Consider the following 22,885-nt stretch of genomic DNA (forward strand, 5'->3'; position numbering starts at 1 on the left):
TGCATATCATTATATCAGCAGAGAGATGGATCACAGTGAATGTAGATTTATATACAAAATAAATGGAAACAGCTAAACTTTTTTAAAGTGGCCTCAGCTTGGCCTTAATTTTTGCATCTGCAATCAATTGAGGGTGCAAAGAGACAGATATAAATTATAGAATAGAGAAAAGTATCTGCATTGTTCGAGGGTGAAATCAAATACATAGCTATTTAAATTCACTGAAGGTGTCTTGCAAAATGATAGGTGCAAATTTCAAAATGATAGGTGCAAATTAAAGTGTACTTTAAAACATTGATCATAGTGTTAAGAAGTGTTTGACCTGTATCAATAGAAAATGTAACATTGTATGGTTTCAGGTGAATGTGAGGTGTACAAGTTGTTTTTACATATATTTAAAATAAATAGCACAATTGTTTTCTCAAGAATTAAACTAATCCTAAGTAAAAGAGGGGCACAATATGCGCCACAAAAAGGCACCCAATGATTGTGCAGCCATACAGCTCTTGCGGTGCCTGACGCTGCAGTTCTAGGCACCACTTCTTGCAAGAGCGAACTCGGCTGAACAAAGGTGGGACTTACTACTGAGTAAGCATGAACAGAAGGGGCTAGAAGCCCTGAGACAATTTAAGAGGGTTCATTCTTGTTCCATGAGGTATCCTTTTATTGTTTTAGTATACAGTATTGTAAAATGTATCAAGGGCTTTAATTAGGAAATAAAATAAATAAATGCTGGCTTCTCTGCCATGCCAATCATCAAATATCAGCTGCTGCACGTCAGATCGTGCTAAATGCTGCCCAGCACAGCTAATTGCTGACTGCAATTGCATGTTGGTTCTCAGATGCTTGTAAAGTATTGCTTGATGCATGTCAGATGCTACCAGATGTTGAATGGTCAAATCATGCTGGATATCAAATCTTCTCTGAATATTTACAAATCCAAGAACATTCGCTGTTAAATTTTGCAGAGGATATAATTTTGATTACGAAGGTGTGTGTGTGGTTGGAGTGCACATTCATTTCAATCTTACTGGTCGCCAAAGCTGCTTTTCAATAAAATAGGAATAATTATGCCATGACACTTGCATGGAGATGGCAATGATCTGGCTTCTCAGAGAATGTCAGCCACAAAATCCTGCTTCTGATCAATGTCGTCATACCAAAACAGTCGTGGTTAAGAAGCTGTAGATATTTTTAGTAACTGATTTATTTGTTTATTTATTTGATTTAAATTAATATCCAAAATACAGGAGGGATCCCTTAACAATTTATTCTGAAGAAGGAAAAGTTGACTTAAAAGGAATTGACTCACAAGTGATTCTATCATGCAACAACTTCCAAAATTTTAAATGTACCTCTGTTTTCCAGAGTGGAATATAGAAGCAAGATTTCATATCCCATATGATCTGCAGGCACACAGTCATAATTATTATCAATGCAATGGTTCTAGCCAGTGTGGTGTAATGGACAATCTTGGATTAGGGCCTGGGAGACCAGGGTTCAAATCCCTGCTGAGCCGTGAGTACCTTGGGTGAGTAACTGCATCTCAGCCAAGCCTGCCTCACGGAGTGATTGTGAGGATAAAACAGGGAGGAAGAGAGGCATGTGGGCCACCTTGAGCTCCTTGCAGCAAAGGGGGGATACAACTGTAATAAATGAAAAATAAATTGGTTTCATGCTGCAAAATCTACTTCACCATGTTGGATGGACAGCAGAATGACCAAACCTAGCGTTTCTCAAAATGGCCGTGCCGCACCACTATGCACAGAGCAAGGGGAAGCCAGTAACCATTCATGGGACTATAATCATGAATCCTCAGGCATCTCGTCTACTAGTTAGAATCTCAAAAATTTCCTGGGATTTCTCCCCAGGCCTATTATCCTTAATAGGTGACCACATGGCAGTTGTTTTAATGGCACTAGACAGAGCCCTTCTGTGATTGTTCAACTATTTACCAAACTAACAGTACATGTCACCTTTTGCTTTGCAATAAATTCACCTGAATAATCCACTATTAGAGTGCACACATATTTTGAAGCCTAAAGTGTGGCTGATCTGACTCATTATTTTATCTGGTTAAATTATCCAAGACTCAGCCTGCAGTAAACCAATGATCTGTAGATTCTGGGCACAAATCCAACAAAGGTTAGTTGCACTGGCTTCAAAGAACTCAAATTTGCAGTTGCAGTCTGAAGAATACAGTCCTCTGCTCAGTCAATGAGTCTTCCTTTTGAGCAGGCATGCACAGAATTTCACTCCAAGTATGCCTGGTTTCAAATTGAGATTTGAGCCAAACTAACTTTTGTTGGGTCATGGCTCCTGCATTAATTGCAACCTGACCTTCAACAGGCCCTAACCACCATAGGTGACTTTGGACTTCACCCAAAGTTCACAGGGCAGTTTACAACTTAAAACACAAAATATATAACATAATAATAAAAAGCAATAAGCCCCTCCAACACAGTGGAGCGTATGAAACATTTGGGTCTGATGCGAATAAAAACTTGTGAAACTTATCACATGCCCCAAATTAACAAGTGTCTTTTAATTTGAGCCCCACTTTGAGCTTGAGATCCAGGTCAAACAGCTGTGCTGCCTTTCCCCAGCCTGGTCACTGAACCCGCCTACATCCTGTCCCTTCCGGATGCCACTACCTCATTATGCCTAGATCAGGCCTAGGATTGTTTAATTAGCATCCTACTCCAGTCCCTTTGCTTGGCAAAGATCCCACTCCAGTCACACACACCAGAAAGGTAGCTGGCTGAACCAACTAGATACGTACAACATTTGACTTGAAACTGTATTTGTAGCTGTGGGAAGCAGCCCAATCTATTTTGAAACCACCCTGTGCCTTTCCAGTTACTCATTATTCAGGACTGAGTTATGCATGTTAAAAAACAAAGCTCTGTTTCTGGGGCAGAACAAACAAGAGGAGAGGGACCCTCCATATGTGCACTGATGATGATTTGCACTCATGATACCACTGGGCAGTCATATGCAATCCTGCTTTCAGTATGACTTGTGCTTGAAAAAGTTTAGAGGTGGTTACATTGCTTCATTTCAATACAGTGGTACCTCGGGTTACAAACACTTCGGGTTACAGACTCTGCTAACCTAGAAGTAGTACCTCGGGTTAAGAACTTTACCTCAGGATGAGAACAGAAATCGTGTGCCGGCGGTGTGGCAGCAGCGGGAGGCCTCATTACTGGTACCTCAGGTTAAGAACTGTTTCAGGTTAAGAACGGACCTCCGGAACGAATTAAGTACGTAACCAGAGGTACCACTGTAGATACATATCCTGTAACTTCCTGCTAAGATCCCATAACTTCTCATACCACATATGTTCTGAGTTTTTTGTGTGTGTCTCGGCAGCAATAATGTGGTAGCATTGGGGAAGCACTGCAGAACAAGAAGCAGAGCAAGAAAAAACACCACACCACAAATGCACATGAACATGTTGCAGATTATCCATGCAATACAATCCCAGTCAGGAGGGGCCCAATGTCTCCTAATTGATTGGATCAGTACCTGACATGGAAACTGTTATAAGGACCAGGGTGGATCAGCTGACCTACTCTAGCCCGTTGGGGTTAAGATATGTCATTGCTGGTGTGACTGGTCTTTGTGTTGTTCCTTCCTTTGGCCCACAACTTGGTGGTGCTGCTGAAACTAATTCCTGTCTAACATTTCTCCCTATCCAGGACCCACTCAAAGTTGGAGTTCTACTCTTATTGCCATCTAAGCTGAGATGATAAGGAGGGGCAAACAGAATACCTGTATATAGCACACTATCTCAGATCACTAGGATCTTGTGATAAGAAATGGGATGTGTCTGTATCCTGCCCAACAGATGAGAAGATTCAGTGCAGTTGCTGTGTTTGGCACAAATCAGCTGTAGCAGTTAACAAATCCTGGAAGTCTTCTTGGTTGTGACAAACATTTTGGCTTGGGCATTTCCAAAACTGCTTTCATCTTTTGTGGAGATTTATGTCTGCCTTTTGCATCAGTAACGTGCCCGCAATAACCTATCGAGTTCTTGAAAAATTAGCATTTTATGCTATTGGCTCTTAACCCATATTCCGCTAGACATTTTAAGGCCTTTTGTAGGGTTTCCAGATGTTTTTCATCACTTCCACCTGTCACAACAAAGTAATCCAAATAGTGCTGTATTTCCTAAAATAAGTTGCAAAACGTGGTCCTGCACTCACTGCCAGAGAGCAAAAGTTGAAACGTTACCAAATCCCATAGTCTTACACTTGCAAAAAGCATTGGTTAAGGGACACAACAACTGAGGGAGCCACAGTTCAGCCTTGTTTTGTTTGGGGCTTCATCAATAAGACAGTCTCCCGCCCCCACACTTGGTTGCTGCTTTAGTTTCAGTTGTGCAAACCACTGTCTATACAGTACAGCAGCCACTAACATGGCCCTTGAGGATTTGGCTAGTAAACTATTTTTCATCCTTGGAGGCCTTTAAGCTATGTGTACTGTGCCTCTGTGAACTCAGGACTTTGGAATAGCCAATGTGGCTTCCAAAACCCAACCCAGACTTGTGGGAATATTGAGCAAAAGCTCACTTTGACTTGGGGCATGTTTTGTCTCATGATGCTGCAATTACTGGGATGGTGTTCCAGATGAATAATATGGCTGGCTCCACCCCCACCCCGACCCCCGGCCGAATAGAAGGTTTGAGACAGTCTGCCATGTTATTTCCCCTTCTGTGTTTTAGGGGGACAAAGTGGACCATTCAAGCAACAGACAGGTTCACCATGGGGGTGGGGGGTGGGTTTAAGACATAATTAAGTAAGATATTAATATGCTCTTGTGGTGATGAATCTGCACTTGCATTCGCATGGAACTGAGGACTCATGTAACAAAACACCCTTTTATATGAAAATACACACCAAAAAAAACCCACTCTTTTGGCAGATAAAACTATTAGATAAAACTATTAGAAGGAAAGCTTTGCCAGAACTCCTCTTCCTGGCATCTTTCTATGTCAAGGAAACGTGTTTGTGTTTGGAAGAAGTCATGGCACGGTGTACTCATTGTGCAGGGATCTGCAATGGCTGCCATGGCCAAAGGGAAAGGAATAGACTCTTGTGAGATCTTGGGTGGCCTTGCATCTTGCATGGCCTGGCAGGATCTCATAGAAGGGTGCCCTTCTTCTCATGTAGAGGAAAATTACGGGGCTTTCATGGCGGCTTCCAGCAATATTTCACGCAAGCTCCATGACATCTCGCCAGAAGCCACCACTGCTTCTCCTCAAGTCTCTGCTTCAGTCTGCCTCATGGGCCCTGCATACACGTCACTCGGTCACTCAGTCACTGGCCTGCATCCACATTTGAGCCATGATAAGGACCACAAGAGTGACTGCACCACAACAATCAGTTATATGAACCGCATTTGTAAGAACTTTATTGTTTCGTGTGGCAGCTTTCGAACTCGCTGCCCATTGAGTTCAGGCAGGTGCACTCACTGTACTCTTTCAGGTGACTGCTAAAAACATTGCTGCTTGGACAGGCCAGCCCAGATGCGTAGAAGAAAGTGGAGGTTTTGTATTTTAACCTTTGCATGTTTTAATGTAGCATTGTAATTTTTTCTTGGTTTTACTGTTTTATCTTCTTGTAAACTGCTTTGTTTTTTTGTTTTTTTTACAATCAAGTAGTGTATAAATCTTATGAAACAAGCAAGCAAGCAAGCAAGCAAGCAAGCAAGCAAACAAACGAATGAATTTACCCACTGAAGAAGCACAGCCCAAACACAGATCCTCACCTATCAATAGCTAGACTTGCATTGTTTCCAGAGTAAGGACAGTGACATACCCTCCGGCATCAAGGGAGGGCAAATTGGGACGTATCCTTTCCCCATTGGCACCATCCTGCTGCCAGCTGCCCTTATGCATCACCACTGCACCCCCCACCCCCCCACCGGCTGCCTTTACCTGCCACCACTGCCTGCTGCCACCTACCCACACCACTGCACTTCTGGCAGCAGCACCAGAGGAATAGGAGAGCGCGGAACCCAAGAGCGCAATTCCCAGGCAAGTTTAGTGCTGGATTTTGGAACAGCAATGGCAGAGGTGGAGGCGGCAGAGTGGGGCAAAAGGGGACATCCAGGATTGGCATCAGAAGCTAGGATGGCTTCTGTAAATTCGGGATGTCCTGCTCTATTTTTTATTTTTTTTTATAAAAATTTTATTGGGTTTTTACATTTTATAAAGACACACACACACAAAAAGACAAAGACAACACATATACAATTTCATACCCTTAGTTTCTTTACCCTCTTTCCCTGACTTCCCCCCACCCCCTCTTCATACATCCCAATTCCGATAATTAGTTCAGCAAGTTCTTATCTATAATCTTAAACATATTATTATTATTTTTAAAACTTAGCTCTTTTTACTTGTCCACATTTAATTTATCCAATTCTCTTATAAACATTAAATCCTTTTTCTAAGGTCGACCTAACTTCCCTTCCACGAATTTCTCCCTTTATTATATTAATTATAGGTCACAATGGCCAAATACAAAAATCATAAAATTTTGAAATTCTATTCTCCCCTCCCTCCCTATCCCGGTTTCCATCCCTTCCCAAGCAAATGTCCACAAAAACAGTTCCTAGCCCGGATTCCTCACATCCGAGGCCTTCAATTCTCTGTCAGTCTCTCTCTGCCGATTTTGTTGGTAATCCTTTTTGTTGGTCCTCAGGTCTCGAAGGAGTTCTGTCACAGTCACATCACATCAGGATGTCCTGCTCTAAACAGGGTGGCTGCACTCTATGCAGTAATAGCATGAAAGAAACTCTGTGTGTCGGTGAGCAAAAAGTAGAAGCACATTAAAAAGTGGAAGAACACAGAACCACCTACAAATAAGGAGAGGCTAGTCATGAAAGATTGGGAAATGGCAGAAATGCACAATAAATTCACAGTTAGCTTGGCTGCATGACTGAAGACAAAAAGGCCCTCTCAGACAGGGTCTTCTCCCTAGTGGTCCTCCATTTGTGGAATGCCCTCCATAGAATCATAGAATCATAGAATCATAGAGTTGGAAGAGACCACAAGGGCCATCGAGTCCAAACCCCTGCCAAGCAGGAAACACCATCAGAGCACTCCTGACATATGGTTGTCAAGCCTCTGCTTAAAGACCTCCAAAGAAGGAGACTCCACCACACTCCTTGGCAGCAAATTCCACTGTCGAACAGCTCTTACTGTCAGGAAGTTCTTCCTAATGTTTAGGTGGAATCTTCTTTCTTGTAGTTTGGAACCATTGCTCCGTGTCCGCTTCTCTGGAGCAGCAGAAAACAACCTTTCTCCCTCCTCTATGTGACATCCTTTTATATATTTGAACATGGCTATCATATCACCCCTTAACCTCCTCTTCTCCAGGCTAAACATGCCCAGCTCCCTTAGCCGTTCTTCATAAGGCATCGTTTCCAGGCCTTTGACCATTTTGGTTGCCCTCCTCTGGACACGTTCCAGTTTGTCCGTGTCCTTCTTGAACTGTGGTGCCCAGAACTGGACACAGTACTCAAGGTGAGGTCTGACCAGAGCAGAATACAGTGGCACTATTACTTCCCTTGATCTAGATGCAATACTCCTATTGATGCAGCCCAGAATTGCATTGGCTTTTTTAGCTGCCGCGTCACACTGTTGGCTCATGTCAAGTTTGTGGTCAACCAAGACTCCTAGATCCTTTTCACATGTACTGCTCTCAAGCCAGGTGTCACCCATCTTGTATTTGTGCCTCTCATTTTTTTTGCCCAAGTGCAATACTTTACATTTCTCCCTATTAAAATTCATCTTGTTTGTTTTGGCCCAGTTCTCTAATCTGTCAAGGTCATTTTGAAGTGTGATCCTGTCCTCTGGGGTGTTAGCCACCCCTCCCAGTTGGGTGTCATCTGCAGATTTGATCAGGATGCCCTTGAGTCCATCATCCAAGTCGTTGATAAAGATGTTGAATAAGACCGGGCCCAAGACAGAACCCTGTGGCACCCCACTAGTCACTCTTCTCCAGGATGAAGAGGAACCATTGATGAGCACCCTTTGGGTTCGGTCAGTCAGCCAGTTACAAATCCACTGAGTGGTAGCATAGTCAAGTCCACATTTTACCAGCTTCTTTACAAGAATATCATGGGGCACCTTCGTCAAATGCCTTGCTGAAATCAAGGTAGGCTACATCCACTGCGTTCCCTTCATCTACCAGGGTTGTAATTCTGTTAAAAAACAAGATCAGGTTAGTCTGACATGACTTATTTTTCAGAAATCCATGCTGACTATTGGTGATCACAGCATTCCTTTCTAAGTGCTCACAGACTGTTTGCTTAATGATCTGCTCCAGAATCTTCCCCGGTATTGATGTCAGACTGACTGGCCCTAATTATTTGGGTCCTCTCTTTTCCCCTTTTTGAAAATAGGGACAACATTTGCCCTCCTCCAGTCTGCCGGGACTTCGCCTGTTCTCCAGGAATTCTCAAAGATGACTGCCAGTGGTTCTGAGATCACATCTGCCAGTTCTTTTAATACTCTTGGATGCAGTTCATCTGGCCCTGGAGACTTGAATACATCTAAACTAGCCAAGTATTCTTGTACTATCTCCTTAGTTATTCTGGGCTGTGTTTCCTCTGCTGAATCATTTGCTCCAAATTCTTCAGGTCGGGCATTGTTTTCTTTATCGGAGAAGACTGAGGCAAAGAAGGCATTGAGGAGTTCAGCCCTTTCTGTGTCCCCTGTTTGCATTTCACCATCTTCTCCTCTGAGTGACCCCACTGTTTCTTTCTTCTTCCTTTTGCTACGAACATACCCATAAAAGCCTTTTTTGTTGCTTTTAACCTCTCTAGCAAGCCTGAGTTCATTCTGTGCTTTAGCTTTTCTGACTTTGTGTCTACACGTGCTGGCTATTTGTTTGAATTCCTCTTTGGTGGTTTCCCCCCTTTTCCATTTTTTGTACACATCCTTTTTTAATCTTAACTCAGTTAAAAGTTCTTTAGATAGCCACCCTGGCTTCTTTAGGCACCTTCCATGTTTCCGTCTCATTGGTATTGCCTGAAGTTGTGCTTTTACTATCTCCCTCTTAACAAACTCCCAGCCATCATGAACTCCCTTTCCTTTTAATATTACTGTCCATGGGATCTCACCCAGCACTTCCCAAGTTTTATGAAGTCGGCTTTCTTAAAGTCAAGAAATTGAGTCCTAGTATGCTTCGTTGCTCCTTTCCGCTGTATAGTAAACTTCAGAAGAGCATGATCACTCGCGCCTAATGATCCTTCCACTTCTACCCCACTAACCAGGTCATCAACATTGGTTAGGACCAGATCTAAAATGGCTGTTCCTCTTGTTGCTTCTCCCACTTTCTGGACAACGAAGTTGTCTGCAAGGCCAGTGAGGAATCTGTTTGACCTTATGCTCTTGGCTGAGTTTGACATCCAGCAAATATCCGGGTAATTGAAGTCCCCCATTACTACTATCTCCCGTCCTTTTGCATGCTTGGCCATCTGTTCCAGGAAGGCATCATCTATGTCCTCCGTTTGGCTTGGGGATCTATAGTAAACTCCCACAATGAGGTCCCTGTTATTCATCTCTCCCTTAATTTTGACCCAAATGCTCTCACTTTGGCTTTGAGGTTCTAAATCTTGGATCTCTTCACAGGTATACACATCCCTGACATATAACGCCACTCCTCCTCCTTTCTTGTCTGGTCTGTTTCTCTGAAATAGATTGTAACCCTCCATTATTACATTCCAGTCGTGGGACTTATCCCACCAGGTTTCAATGATGCCTATTATGTCATATTTAGTTTGCTGTACCAAGAGCTCAAGCTCACCTTGTTTATTACCCATGCTTTGCGCATTAGTGTACAGACATTGAAATCCATTAATCATTCCCCCGTGTCTCTTATTTAAGGATTTTTTCCTCCCACCAGTAGGTCTGCGTGCTGTTTGCTCCATTTGGTCTATGACATTTGGATGATCATCTTCATCAATTGATAGACTCCTACCTTCAGGAGCACTGTCTTCCTCCCCCACATTAGTCAGTTTAAAGCCCTCCTGATGAGGTTTCTGAGATTTTTGGCAAAAACATTCCTCCCAACCGTTGTGAGGTGCAGCCCATCTCTTGCCAGAAGTCCATCTTCAAGAAACTGCAGTCCGTGATCTAAGAATCCAAACCGTTCCTGTTTACACCATTTGCGAAGCCAGCTGTTCACTTCCACTATTTTTCCCTCTCTCCCTGGGCCACGTCGTTCAACTGGATGACAATTTGTGCATTTAATTGCTTCAATTTCCTGCCCAGAGCCTCATAGTCTCTTTTGATCTTCTGGAGGCTATTGCTTGCAGTGTCATTGGTTCCCACATGAACCAAGAGGAAGGGGTATTTGTCAGTGGGTTTTATGATTCCTTGCAGTCGTTCAGTTACATCTTGGATCTTAGCCCCGGGGAGACAGCACAGTTCCTGAGACATCTTGTCAGGCCACAGATCACTGCTTCTGTTCCCCTCAGTAGGGAATCCCCTATCACCACTACACGCCTCCTCTTAGGTTTGGTTGGGGTTCTTCCATGATCTGTCCGTTCCAAGGTCGCCTGCACATTCCCTGAGGACTGACTTTGCTGCTCGTCTTCATATACCTGATCGACTGTAATGAGGGAGAGATCCTCAAATGGAGTCTGCTCTTTGTCTTCCATTCTAGGGGAGAGGACCTCAAAGCGATTGTGTATTTCTAAACAATCAGAGCGAACCCTGGGCCTCCTACTTCTTTGAGTCACGTTTCTCCATATATCTGGCTCCTGTGTTGGTGAACTAGCCTCCTTCTCAGGGGAGTCCCCTGTCTCCTCCTCGGTGGAGACGGTGTGCTCTGTTGCTTCCATGGTGAGGTGCATCCAGTTTCCTCAGTATTAACTTTCAGGAAGAATTTAAAAACATTCCTGTTCACCAAGGCTTGGAAGAAAACTGTTCCTGGCAACCTTGAAATCGTTGGCTGTGTGGGCACATGACTGTTTTGAAGGTTTTTAGATGTTCTTAAATTTTAAAAACATTTAAAGTATGCTTTTACTTCATTTTTAATTGTATTAAGCAGAGGCTTGACAACCATATGTCAGGAGTGCTCTGATGGTGTTTCCTGCTTGGCAGGGGGTTGGACTCAAAGGCCCTTGGGGTCTCTTCCAACTCTATGATTCTATGATTATTTTGCTACTTTGATGCTTGCCACCTTGGGCTCCTTTGGGAGGAAAGGTCAGAAATTTAATAATTGAAAAGGGGAAAATATGGAACTAAGTGGGTCCCATTGATTAACAATATGAGAAATAGATACTGATGAATATAATAGCATTGCCATATGGCAAGAGCACACTGTCAGAATTGTATTATTGATTATTGGTTGCAGGAGCAATCCTATACACAACAAGCTGGCATAAAGCAATCCCATGTAAATTAAGTCAGTGTGAAGTTAAACCAGATCCTAGCTGGCTGATCTGGCCTATGCTGGCAGAGGGAAAACAAGCCTTTACAATAGTTCTTGCACTGCACCAGCCTTTTTACTGGATCCTTCTGCACCTGCACTGCACCTGCCTTCTGCCATTCAAGCATTGACTGGTAGCTGCTTACTTAGGTTCCTTTTGTCTTGGTTTTCCCTGAGGGACTCTGCACCCCACCTGTTCTAATTTGCATGTTCTCTGTCATTTGACTTTAATAATCCCTTAAAACAGCTTTGCCATTCACCTCCAACCTCCCTCCCAGTAACAGAAAAGGAGATCAAGTTCATTCCAAACCATTCAGAACATTTAACAGAAGGACTACAGCAAAATTGAGGGAATGCTTTATTTGGTATAGTGAAGTTTAAAACTAGGCAAACTGGGAACTGCTTAGCTGGCTAGATAGTTCCTCTAATTTGAATGGGAAAATTCTTACAGATGTCATCAGAAATGACATGACTAAACAATGAAAACATGAAAGACTTCATAAAACAGCTGACAATAGAGCAAAAATAAATTTAAGATGGGACATCCCTTTGAGCTGCTCTCTGTTTATGTTATCTGCTATCAAATATTTGTTATTTGGCAATTGTTGGTTCTGGTCTCTATTAACATCACGTTATTGTGTTTTCACTTAGAATATATTTGCTGACAAAGAAAATGGAGAAATTGCTTGATCTTGTAGCATTAAAGTTACTGGGAATTGTGGGCATTTACCACCACAGAAGATGCTGAGCAGACCTATTTAAAATTTTTGAAATGAAAACCATTTTTCTTCCCCAAAACAATTGATTTATCAGGAACAGATTAGGTTTCTACATGGGCTGCACAAAATATGAGATACAGAATATATGAGAATATAGCTGATGGAATCTGCTAATTGTCAACCCACCTGCACAAATTCTTCATTTCCGCAAAAATCCCAAACAGGATGTAATGGCAGAAGAAGCCATAATGTTCCATGACTGCCTAGAGGGAAACAGCTATGAAGCACACCAGGAGAGAATGGAAACCTCGGACCCCGGAATTTGAAACCCCATTTCAACTGGGGTTCAGGCCTTGGTCACCCTGTACAAGGGTGGAGATGGGGGAGTGTCACTTTGTGGATCCTCCTTGAATGACCTCTGATATTTTGAAACCATCAGTCATGGTATCCTTTTGGTACTACTGTCTGAATTAGGGACTTGGGGCCACCACATTGCGGAGGTTCCACTCTCATTTGAATGGATAGCTTCAGAAGGTATTTTTTTAGGAAGCATCACTTGGTTCTGTGAGTATGTCAGATATGGAGTCCTACAGGAAATGGTTCTGTCCCTCATGTTCTTCAACATCTACATGAAACTACCAGATAGGGTTATTCGGACTTTTGAAGTGCATTGTTGTCAGTATGTCAAAGACACAGAATTCTTCTTTTCATCTTCTGCAGGTGAGGCAGTGGATGTGCTGAATCAGTGCTTAGTTGCAACAATGAACTGGATGAGGCTCAATAAACTGAAAACTAATCCAAACCAGACTGAGATGCTACTAGTGGGTGGTTCTTCTCTCCAGCTGAGTGCTGTGCAGCCTACTGTAGATGGGATCACATTCCTTCTGAGGGAGTGAATTCTTAATCCAGGGTTCTCTTGGATCCATTGCTGCCGCTTGAGGCACAGGTGGCCTCAGTGGCATGGAGTGCCTTCTACCAGTTTAGGCTGGTGGCTCATTTATGACAGTACCTGGAAAGGGATAACTTGGCTACTGTGCTTTGGGAGACTTAAGAGTGGAGAACTGCAATGTGCCTTTAAAAATGGTTCAGAAACTTCAGTTAGTGCAGAATGTGGCTGCCTTCCTACTGACAGGTTTGAGGTGAACAGATTTTATAACTGTTGGTGGCATGGAAAATATAGGTATATAAAGCAGAATTCCCTGGATGCCAAGTACTTCCCTGGGGCAAGTACTCTTTGGTGAGAGAACGCCAGCAGAGATTTAAAATCACAAAACATGCAGCAAAGTAATGCATGGAAATATATATAGGCTATTAGACCTTTAAAATATGCCCTTCTGAGTTCCAAAAACTTCTTTCTTCCCCTAGCCTGGAAAAAGACCACACATTTGTTACGTTAAAAATGGTGTACTTACAAATTCTCCAAAGCTCAGATTCACATGCTTTTCCATACAGCATTCAGAAAAAATTGCACAGCCAATAAAACTTGGCTTACAGTGCTGAAAGTTTCTAGATTACTGGTGTAGGAATTAAAAAGGGGTTTGTTAGAGTGAGCAACCAGCTCAGACCTCCCCACAAACTGAGCGCCTCTGTGAGACAGGAAGTACAATACAGGAGCATAGCATGGGGAGGGCTGGTGTTTGGGGGGCGTGGCCCTGGGCACAGATTTTTGTAAGGGTGCGAGGGGGTGCAACCAGGCTCCCTCCCTCACCAAGCAGCACCTGGGCCGAGCCTTCAGGGCTGGGGCAGCAGCAGTGCCTCCTCCCCCTCATGGCCAATGAAGGGACACTCTCATGCCTAGAGGGAGGGAGGGAGGACACTGCCACCCACTAGTTTCCTTCTCCTTGGTCTCAGAGTTGCCCTGTGTAAAGCTCAGTAGGAAGGAGGATGGGGTCAAAGCTAGAATTTGTTGACTCTACTTGCTGGCTCTAGCTCTGCTTGCCATGGACTCTGGTTCCACCTACAATTGCCCTCTCTCTCTTCTGCCCCAACAATTCCAATGGGCACCAGTCACTGCCAGTACATCATCTAGTACATGGCAATGCTTTCTATACCATTTCAATTTTGCCTTAGCATTATTCTCTCTTCTGTTTGGTATAAGCTGTTAAACTAGGTTAGCTTACTTGTAGAGTTTTATACACTGGTGTATGGCTTGAATTTATTTGGGGGGGGGTACTTAATTCAATATTATTGATTGTTTCTAACATGCTTTTTGAATTGCTATACTTACTGCTCATTTGACATGTTGTGAGCCACTTTGGGCACAATTCTGGGGGAAAGCAGCATACAGATGATGGTGGTGTGGCTTTAGTTCTGAGTGATTGTACACATTACTTTGGGTGCCTTTCATGCAGAACGGCAATGGGCGCAAAAGGAGAAAAGATTATCCAGTGGTGTTGTTAAGTGCCAGAGTCAGATAGATCCTCCACCAGTCAATTAAGTTAAGAGGTGCGTCGTATTTGAAGCCTGGACTTCCTAGACTGATGGTTCCCCCACTGTGAGAAATGAAGTTACAGGGGACCAGGCAAAGAGCCTTCTCAGTAGTTGCACCCGCCCTATGAAACCCGCCCCCTCATCAAATGTCAAACAGATAAATATCTATATGACTTTTAAAGACATCTGAAGGCAAGCTTTAAATGGTTGATGTTTTTTATTGTGTTTTATATATTTTGTTGGGAGCCCCCCAGAAAGGCTGGGGAAACCCAGTCAGACGGGTGGCTTATTATTATTAATAATAATTTACACTTAACAATTAAACAACAATAACAACAATGCTTCCAGATAGAACTTTGCTGCAGCTGAAGTACATGGGGGAAAGACCTCTTTTTCTTATGCGAAGGAACCAGCAAAGCTCCATTGCAATGCTGCCACCTGCTGTAGATAGAGAAAGAAAGAAAGAAAGAAAGAAAGAAAGAAAGAAAGAAAGAAAGAGGGGGCAGGAAGTGCTTTTCCTAATGGGGGGAAATGTAATTTTAGTATGGATATCAACTAACTGAAGCTTGTTTATTGACCAATCAATTAATGAAAATAAGACTTTTAACTAATTGATCAGTTTGCTCTTTAATTATATTAATGGTATTTGCAAAGCTTAGGGCAGGATTCCTCTGGTGAGCCCTGTCCGTGGAAGCCTGGCACATTGGCACAAGGGCTTCCTCCCTCCTCTTTCTCCCCCCAAAGTGGCTTGGGCAGGTGCCAGGAGAACCCCAGAGCAGCATGTGGGGGAAGGAGAGGGGGAATTGTTCCATCTGGCAAGCTGAAATACTTGTACAGACGGAACCTTAATCATAGTGTGACAATGAATCCCAATCTTAAACCAAAAATTGAGGAGTCTGAAAGTTTGAGACAATTTCTAAAATGCAAGTGTAACAAAACCCAGCACTCTCTCACTGAGCCTGTGAGGTAGGACAGGCTGCAAGACGCTGGCTGGGCTACCCAGGCCCTTGCTTGCGTCTAGGCAGCACTGAGGGCTGGCGACCCTTCTGAGTGCCACATGCCAGGCTGGGCACACCTGCACCACAAACAGACAACATAAACACAGGCAGGCACGCACTTTCCGCAGAGGGGGTATTTATCAACAACAACAACAACATTTATAACCCACTCTCCCTCTCAAAGGGGTCCAGGCTGGCAAACACACAAATAGTAAAACAATAAAAACATGCAAAAATTTCGAAAGAACAATTCCAATGCAGACTAGGAAAGATCTCTACTTAATAGGCTTGTTGGAAGAGGAAAGTCTTCAGCAGGCACTAAAAAGGTAACAGAGACGGTGGTGCCTGTCTCATATTTAATGGGAAAAGATTCCAAAGCATAGGTGCCACAACACGGAAGGCCCGATTCCTATATTGTGTGGAATGGACCTCCTAATAAGATGACCACTGCAGAAGGGCCTCAGCTGCAAAATGCAGTGGTGGACTGGGTATATAGAGAGTGAGACGATCTTTCAGGAATCCGGCTGCCAAGCTGTATTGGACTTAATACACCAAAAGCAGCTCCTTGAACTTAGCCGGATAGCCAACTGGCAACCAGTGTGATTCTTTCAGCAGGGGCATAAAGTGGTGGCAGTATCCTGCTCCTTGCTTCTTTCCTCTCCCTTCTAAAACCTTGTAGCAAAGGAGCCGTAAAGAGAGGGGTAGATCACCATAAATGGTTTTGTAGGCTGAACCCCAGGCTCACCACACCTGACCTAAGAGTCAATATGTGTAAGAGCAGGTCCTGTGGCTAAGTAAATAACTTAACCAGCTTCTAACTTCAAATTAAAAAAAACCAAAGATTTATAAGTGAATGAAATCATCCCAGATGATTCCTCAGAGGCATTCAAAGGACAGACCAAGAACACTGGAACCCTTACCTTTTTATCTGGAGAGATTTGATATGGGGTGGTGATGAGGGGGGAAATCCACCTCTCCTAGGAACTCAGGCATCAACAGCATCACTCAGCTCTCACATGCCCAGTCCCAGAGGGGTGTCAAAGAGGCCACCGCCTTCATTTCTCAGAGCAAAGGCTGGGGGGGGGGGGTTGGTATGCTTCTGATTCAACTTGTTCTCTCTTCATTAATGACATGAGAGTTTCTGGGGACCACAGATTCTTTCAAAAGGACACAGAGAAAGGAGACACTGATTACACCAACATGATCTGCAATGTAGAAGTTCCCCATTGTACCGGTGTGATGCCTCTCCCGCAATGCAGATGATCCCTAGCGTGACTCAGGAATGCCACTTAGCCCACCTGATTGTTCTGCATTGTGGGAGGAAACTTCTCATGCCTCAAAAGCCACTTCCAGACGTGAAGCCAAGCACATTGCCATGGACTGGCTGGGTGCAGAGGAGAGGTGAGAGGCACCACCTGGGGAACCCCTAAGGGAACCCCCAGGGAAGAAGGCTCAGCGTCAGGGGAGTGGTGGTGAGAAGAAATGTGTGGTCAAAGGGAGAAGGAGCAGGCTGGGAGGAGGAGGTGTTGGAGGCAGAAGAGGTAACAGGGTTTGGTGAACAGGAAGAGGCTGTGGCAGAGGGCAGTTCAGACTCCGAGCCTGAAGCAGAGGATGGAGAGAAGGTTGGTCAGCAGGCAGAGTGGAGACAGGCTGCTGAAGAATCCAGGGAGTCTCCCCCTCCTGCTGCAACCAGCTCCCCTCCCCACTGGTCTCCCAGAACATGCAGAGAAATGCAAAGAGCCAAGCAGAGCAGAGATTGGCTGTGCACTGATGCAGCTGATGACTGTTTGGGAAAGAACCTGGAGAGGAGGAGCCTTAGGGAGTGGTGGGAAGGCAGGGACCTTCAGTCCTCACAACCGGCTCACTGGGACAAGACCTACTGGGAAGAGCTGCTAGAGTTGCTGGGATCACCAGGCCTGATGTGCTGGTCCCGGGGGGAGGTTGCCATGGGCCGAGGTCCAGGACCTGAGTCGAGGGTCAGCAGACAGTCCTCCACGGGTGAAGCAGGGTCCAAAGCAAGGAGCCGGGCAAGGACAGGAACTCTGGAGGAACAGGACTGGGTGCTGGCCAAAACAGCTCTTCAACGACGTTGCTCCCGCAACCTGGGACCGGGCTGACTGGCCTTTATCTTCTCTGAGGCCGGGGCGGTCCCAGCCTCCAAGTGACCCGCCTCTTCTGGCCTTAAGGCGAGCACTCCTCCTGGGAGAAACCAGTTCCCTCCGCCTCTCTGCCCTGAGCCTCGGCAGCTCAGGAGAGGCTGGAGGGTTACTGGACCCAGGGGAAGACTCCTCTCCCCCTGACAGGGCTGGGAGAGGCACACCTGTAGGCACTGTGTCCTCAATCCCCTCCGGAGCCAGAGTGGATTCACCTGGTGCCTGCTCCTGAGGATCCGGCACAGGTGCAGGTGCCTCAGAGTCAAGGCCCTGCCCCAGCTCAGCCGGCCCTGGAGGCGGGGACTCTTGTGCAGGCTGGAGTTCCTCCAATTCGGCTTCTGAATCAGATTCCCAGGCCATCACACCTGAGCTGCTTTGTTTTCTTTGAACAAATTGTTAACTGCACTGACACCATGCTTTTTTATTGCTGACCTATGCTTGACTCCAGGTCCTGACATGCATGATCTGAACTTCTATTCCTTTGTACTCTCTCCCACTATCATATTTTAGAGTCCCTTTCCCCCCTTTTGATGCTTTGTAAAACAACACATACATTGATGGGATGAACGGATGTACTTGCCCTCCCAAGCCTTTATCATTCTTGTAGTGCTTCCTGACTCCTCCCTAATCTGTTTACCTATGGACACAACCCTCACTTATGTGGTTGAGGCGTGACTCTGGTCCTTGCCTTCTTCCTCAGGGTGGCTTCTCTTACTCCATCTCCCCTCCCAGTCACATCATCTCCCTCTCCAGCTACACCATCTCTCACGTTCTCTTCTTCAATCCTGGCCAAGAAAGCTCCTCAAGGCATGCACAAGGGCTTGCATGTTCTTAGTCTATAGCACATTAGAGGAGCCGCATGCTTTCTCCCAAGGAAAATGAGCTACCAATGGAGTTTTGGCCGCAGCAGTTTTGGAAACCATGACCATCACACATATGCCACCCACCTAGAAGATGTGGTTCACGACTCATGCTTCCTTGTGAGTGGCTCTGTGCCATTCCAAGGTGACTGCAAGGGAGGGGGCCTCTGTGGATGTTTTCTGCATGCTTGGATGGATGTCTAAATATTTGGCTTCTCTGACATTACGTTATATCACATCACACTTTTTCAGTTTAGGGCATTCCAGTTTAGCCCCCAGTAGAACTAGGATTATGCTTGGTCACCGAAAGCTCCCCCACTAGCATGCAAACTGGGGGCTATTACTTGGACATACTTGAACCATCATCTCACACCAACATCCCTGGCAGGACAATGACATGTTAATATTTAATGGTTTGGGGATATGGAGATGCACTTAATCAACAGTGAAATAAATATTTCAATTCTAAGTTAACCCAAGTCCCCCTCCTGTGTTTTGCATTCAACTGGAAATGAAACCTCTGCCAGAACTAGATCTTTAGGGTTCTAGCCTTCAGGGCTTTCAGTGTCCCTCCTCCTCTTCCAGATTCAAGCACAAAGGCAGTTAAAATGTGGAAAATTCAGGAAATGCAGAACACATCTGTCAGGGTTTTAGGGAGAGAGGAGACAGAGAGCGAGGGCGAGGAGGAAGAGGACGACAACGAGCCGAGGTTGTCCCAAAGTCCGTCTAGCGAATCAGAGGATTCCCAGAAGGGAGCCCCCCTGGTCAGGCCAAGGGGCAATAGAGAGGGAATCAGTCAGAGAGAGGGGAACGAAGAGGGAATCCCCAGTGGGAGTGGCAAAGCGGGACCAGCTCCCCCGTCGGAACGGAGTAGAGGGGGGGGAGTTGCCAGTGTGTCAGAAAGAGCAGGACAGGAAGGAGGAAGGGGGAGGAGTTCGGAGCAAGACGTCCTGCCTGAAAGGGAGGAGTGTAGTACCGAGAGCAGCGTAACTGTAGAAAGGAAGGTCAGAGGCAACGTACGCGCGCCAAGTTCAAATATAGAGGCGCGCGGAAATGAGGAGAGCTCTGAGGAGGAGCCTGGTGCCAAAGCACGAAGGAGGGGGGAGCAGGCGGGAGAAGACTCAGCCTCTGGGGAGTCCCGGAAAGAGGGAAGACAGGGGGGCAGGAAGACCCTGCGGAAAAGGAAAGAGAGGAAAAGGTGGAGCAGTACAAGCCTCTTAAATTGGTGCAGGGGAGGGACGGACTCAGAGGGGACTTCTAACATCTAAGGGTAACAGATGCGGAGCCACGGAGTTTGGATGTAATGACGACAATGATCTTCAATAAAACCTTTTGTATATAGCTTGGACTGGACTTTGGTCTCTTGTGAGCTGGGACCCAGGGTGGCTCTGACAGAAAGTCCCCTCCAAAGAACGCAAAATTTTTTTTTTGCAAAGCTCACGAACGGTGACAGCCATGACTGCGGAGGAGCAGTTGACAGCGCTGCGAACTACAGTTTCCGAACTCACTGCTGCAGTCCTTGCGTCTCAGAAGAAGCATGACGAAATGGAGAAGCGCTGCCAGGACCTGCAAACAAGGTGGGAACGTGCAAGCAGGGAAGGGTTCCCAGGGTCCAGATCAGAGGGGATTGGACTTGGACGGAGGGGGGGCAGCCTAGTCACCCACTTCGATGGGAACCTGAAGCACTACCCCAGTTTCAGAGCAGACGTTTTGTATGCATTGCACTTGCTTCGTCATGACTTTAAAGATGAGGAGGAGAAAGTGGGGTTTATTGTTTCTCACTTGCATGGGCCGGCCAGAGACTGGTTGCGCAATTTGTGGCGTGAAGATGGCCCTGCCCGCCGCGATGCAGATGAATTCATTAAAGCGATGGATGCCTGCTTCCAGTCTACTGTAGATGTGGATCTTGCACGCAGGGAAATTTTTGGATTGCGGCAAGGCAAAGCCACTGTGCGTCAGTACCATTCTAGATTTTTTGCTTTACTGACTGCGCTAAGCTGGGAGAAGGATTGTGCACCTGTGAGGGATTTGTTCTGGGAGGGGCTCAGCGGTCCCATTAAGGATGAACTTGCCAGGGGAGACAGACCCCAGACCCTGGAGGAGCTTGTGCAGAGGGCTTTGGCGATTGGGATACGGCACGAGGGACGTCCTTGGCACACTGAGGAAGAACGTCAGGTGCGTCCACCAGCGAGGACGTCTTCTTTCATCCCCAGGGAGTTCAGTCAGTCACATCCTTCGCCACTGGGAAGGCAGGGGGAGGAGCCCATGGAACTTGGTGGTGCTAAGGCTCAAGCAACAGCCAGAGCCCCAGCTTCCGGTGCAGTGAAGGCAAAGCCTCCTAGAGGGACCAGGAAGTGTTACATTTGCGACAGTGCACAGCACATGGCGAAAGAGTGTCCCCAGAGGCTGCAGAAACACACTGCAGCTTTAGCAGCTGTTGCAGCAGAAATGATGCAAGCAGAGCAACCTCAGGGAAACGACAGTGCCTGGCTGGAAGCAGAGCTGCTGGGGCTCAGCCAGGCGAATCTGTAGAGCAGTCCCCAGCGCTTTTGCAACGCACAGACCCTTTACCACCCAAGCCAGCGGTGCAGCTCACTGCAACACTTCAGTTGCCGAATGGAACCACCCTGGAAGTCCCCATCACGATTGATTCTGGGAGCAACGCAGATTTTGTGGGGACGCACTTTGTCAAGCAGCATCGCATAGCGCTTCTGCCAGCGACAACACCTCTGAACGTAGTCACGGTGGATGGCAGGAAATTGCTAGGAGGACAAGTTGTGCAACAGACGCCTCCCATGGTGATGAGGATTGGAAATCATCGAGAAGTCATCAGCTTCAATGTCACCCGCCTTTCAGACACGCCTATAGTATTAGGCATGAGTTGGCTGGAGAGACACAGTCCTGCTGTAGCGTGGTACCAACGGCAGATCACCTTTTGCTCATCGTACTGTGCTCAACATTGCATCCAGTCCAGCCAGGAGGAGGGAGCTGAGCAGCAGTTGCAACTTGGCATGGTGCAGGCAGTACCCCGCAAGTACGAGGGGTTCCTGGAGGTTTTCTGCGAGAAGGAAGCTGACCAGTTGCCGCCCCACAGGCCTTATGATTGTGCCATCGACCTGGTGCCAGGGGCGCAGTTGCCGACTGCAAAGCTGTATTCCATGTCTGAGGACGAGATGCAAGAACTCAGGGAGTTCATAGAGCACAATTTGAAGCGCGGATTCATCCGAGAATCGAAAGCGGTGGGGGGCAGTCCTGTTTTCTTTGTAAAGAAGAAAGACACGCCCCAGAAAAGACTCATTGTGGACTATCGATTCATAAACAGTAAGACCAAACCCAAGGCCTTCCCCATGCCCAAGATAGATGATCTCCTGGCAACCGTAAGGAAGGGGAAGATCTTCACCAAATTGGATCTGCGTGGAGCGTATAACCTCATACGCATCCGGGAGGGCGATGAGTGGAAGACGGCCATGTTCACGCCTCTGGGCACGTACGAATACAGAGTTATGCCATTTGGTCTCCAAAATGGATCTCACGTCTTCCAAGCATTTATGCATCACGTGCTAGCGGGACTTCTCTACAAGAAATGCGTGTGTTTCCTCGACGACATCCTGATCTTTTCGGAAACGGAGGAGGCCCATGAGAAGGACGTAAAGGAAGTCCTACAGAGACTACGGGAGAACAAGCTCTACGCCAAGTTAGAGAAGTGCCAGTTTGATGTGACGGACGTGGATTTCCTAGGCTACAAGCTGTCCGACAAGGGGCTGGCCATGGACAGCGCCAAGGTCCGCGCGGTGTTGGACTGGAAGAGCCCTCGCAATCGGAAGGAAGTCCAAAGATTCATCGGCTTCGCCAACTTCTACCGCAAATTCATCAGAGGTTTTGCAAAGGAGACGGCAGCGATCACGGACACTCTCAGTTCCAAGAAAAAGAGGTTCGTGTGGACGGAACAGGCGGAGCGCTCTTTTCAGAAGCTTAAAAGCCTTTTCGCCTCCGAGGAGCAGCTGCTGCACGTGAATCCAGGCAAGCCCATACGACTAGAGACCGACGCGTCAGACAGAGCGGTTGGAGCCATACTCCTGCAAGAAGATCCACATGGAAACTGGAGACCCGGTGCCTTTTACTCCAGAAAGCTCAGCAAAGCGGAGCAAAACTACACCATATGGGACAGGGAGCTGTTAGCCATTCACGCAGCTTTCAAAGCGTGGCGACACTTCCTCATAGGAGCCAAGCACACAGTACAGGTCCGCACGGATCACAAGAACCTAGAGTATTGGC

The 22,885-nt window shown here is 46.1% G+C and overlaps 1 long non-coding RNA gene across 1 annotated transcript in view; it reads right to left on the reverse strand.

The window, feature by feature from the left end:
- Window positions 1-11,795: 11,795 nt before the first annotated feature.
- Window positions 11,796-22,885, reverse strand: part of LOC309347978 — a 38,996-nt gene continuing 27,906 nt past the window's right edge. The window contains exons 2-3 of the long non-coding RNA XR_014159101.1: window positions 16,518-16,738; window positions 11,796-13,535 (exon numbers count right to left, since the gene is read on the reverse strand). This is a non-coding gene — a long non-coding RNA (uncharacterized lncRNA). The remainder of the gene's footprint in view (window positions 13,536-16,517; window positions 16,739-22,885) is intronic.

The sequence above is a fragment of the Podarcis erhardii genome (assembly GCF_964252035.2).
Source record: "Podarcis erhardii genome assembly, chromosome: 8".
Taxonomy (NCBI): Eukaryota; Metazoa; Chordata; class Lepidosauria; order Squamata; family Lacertidae; genus Podarcis; species Podarcis erhardii.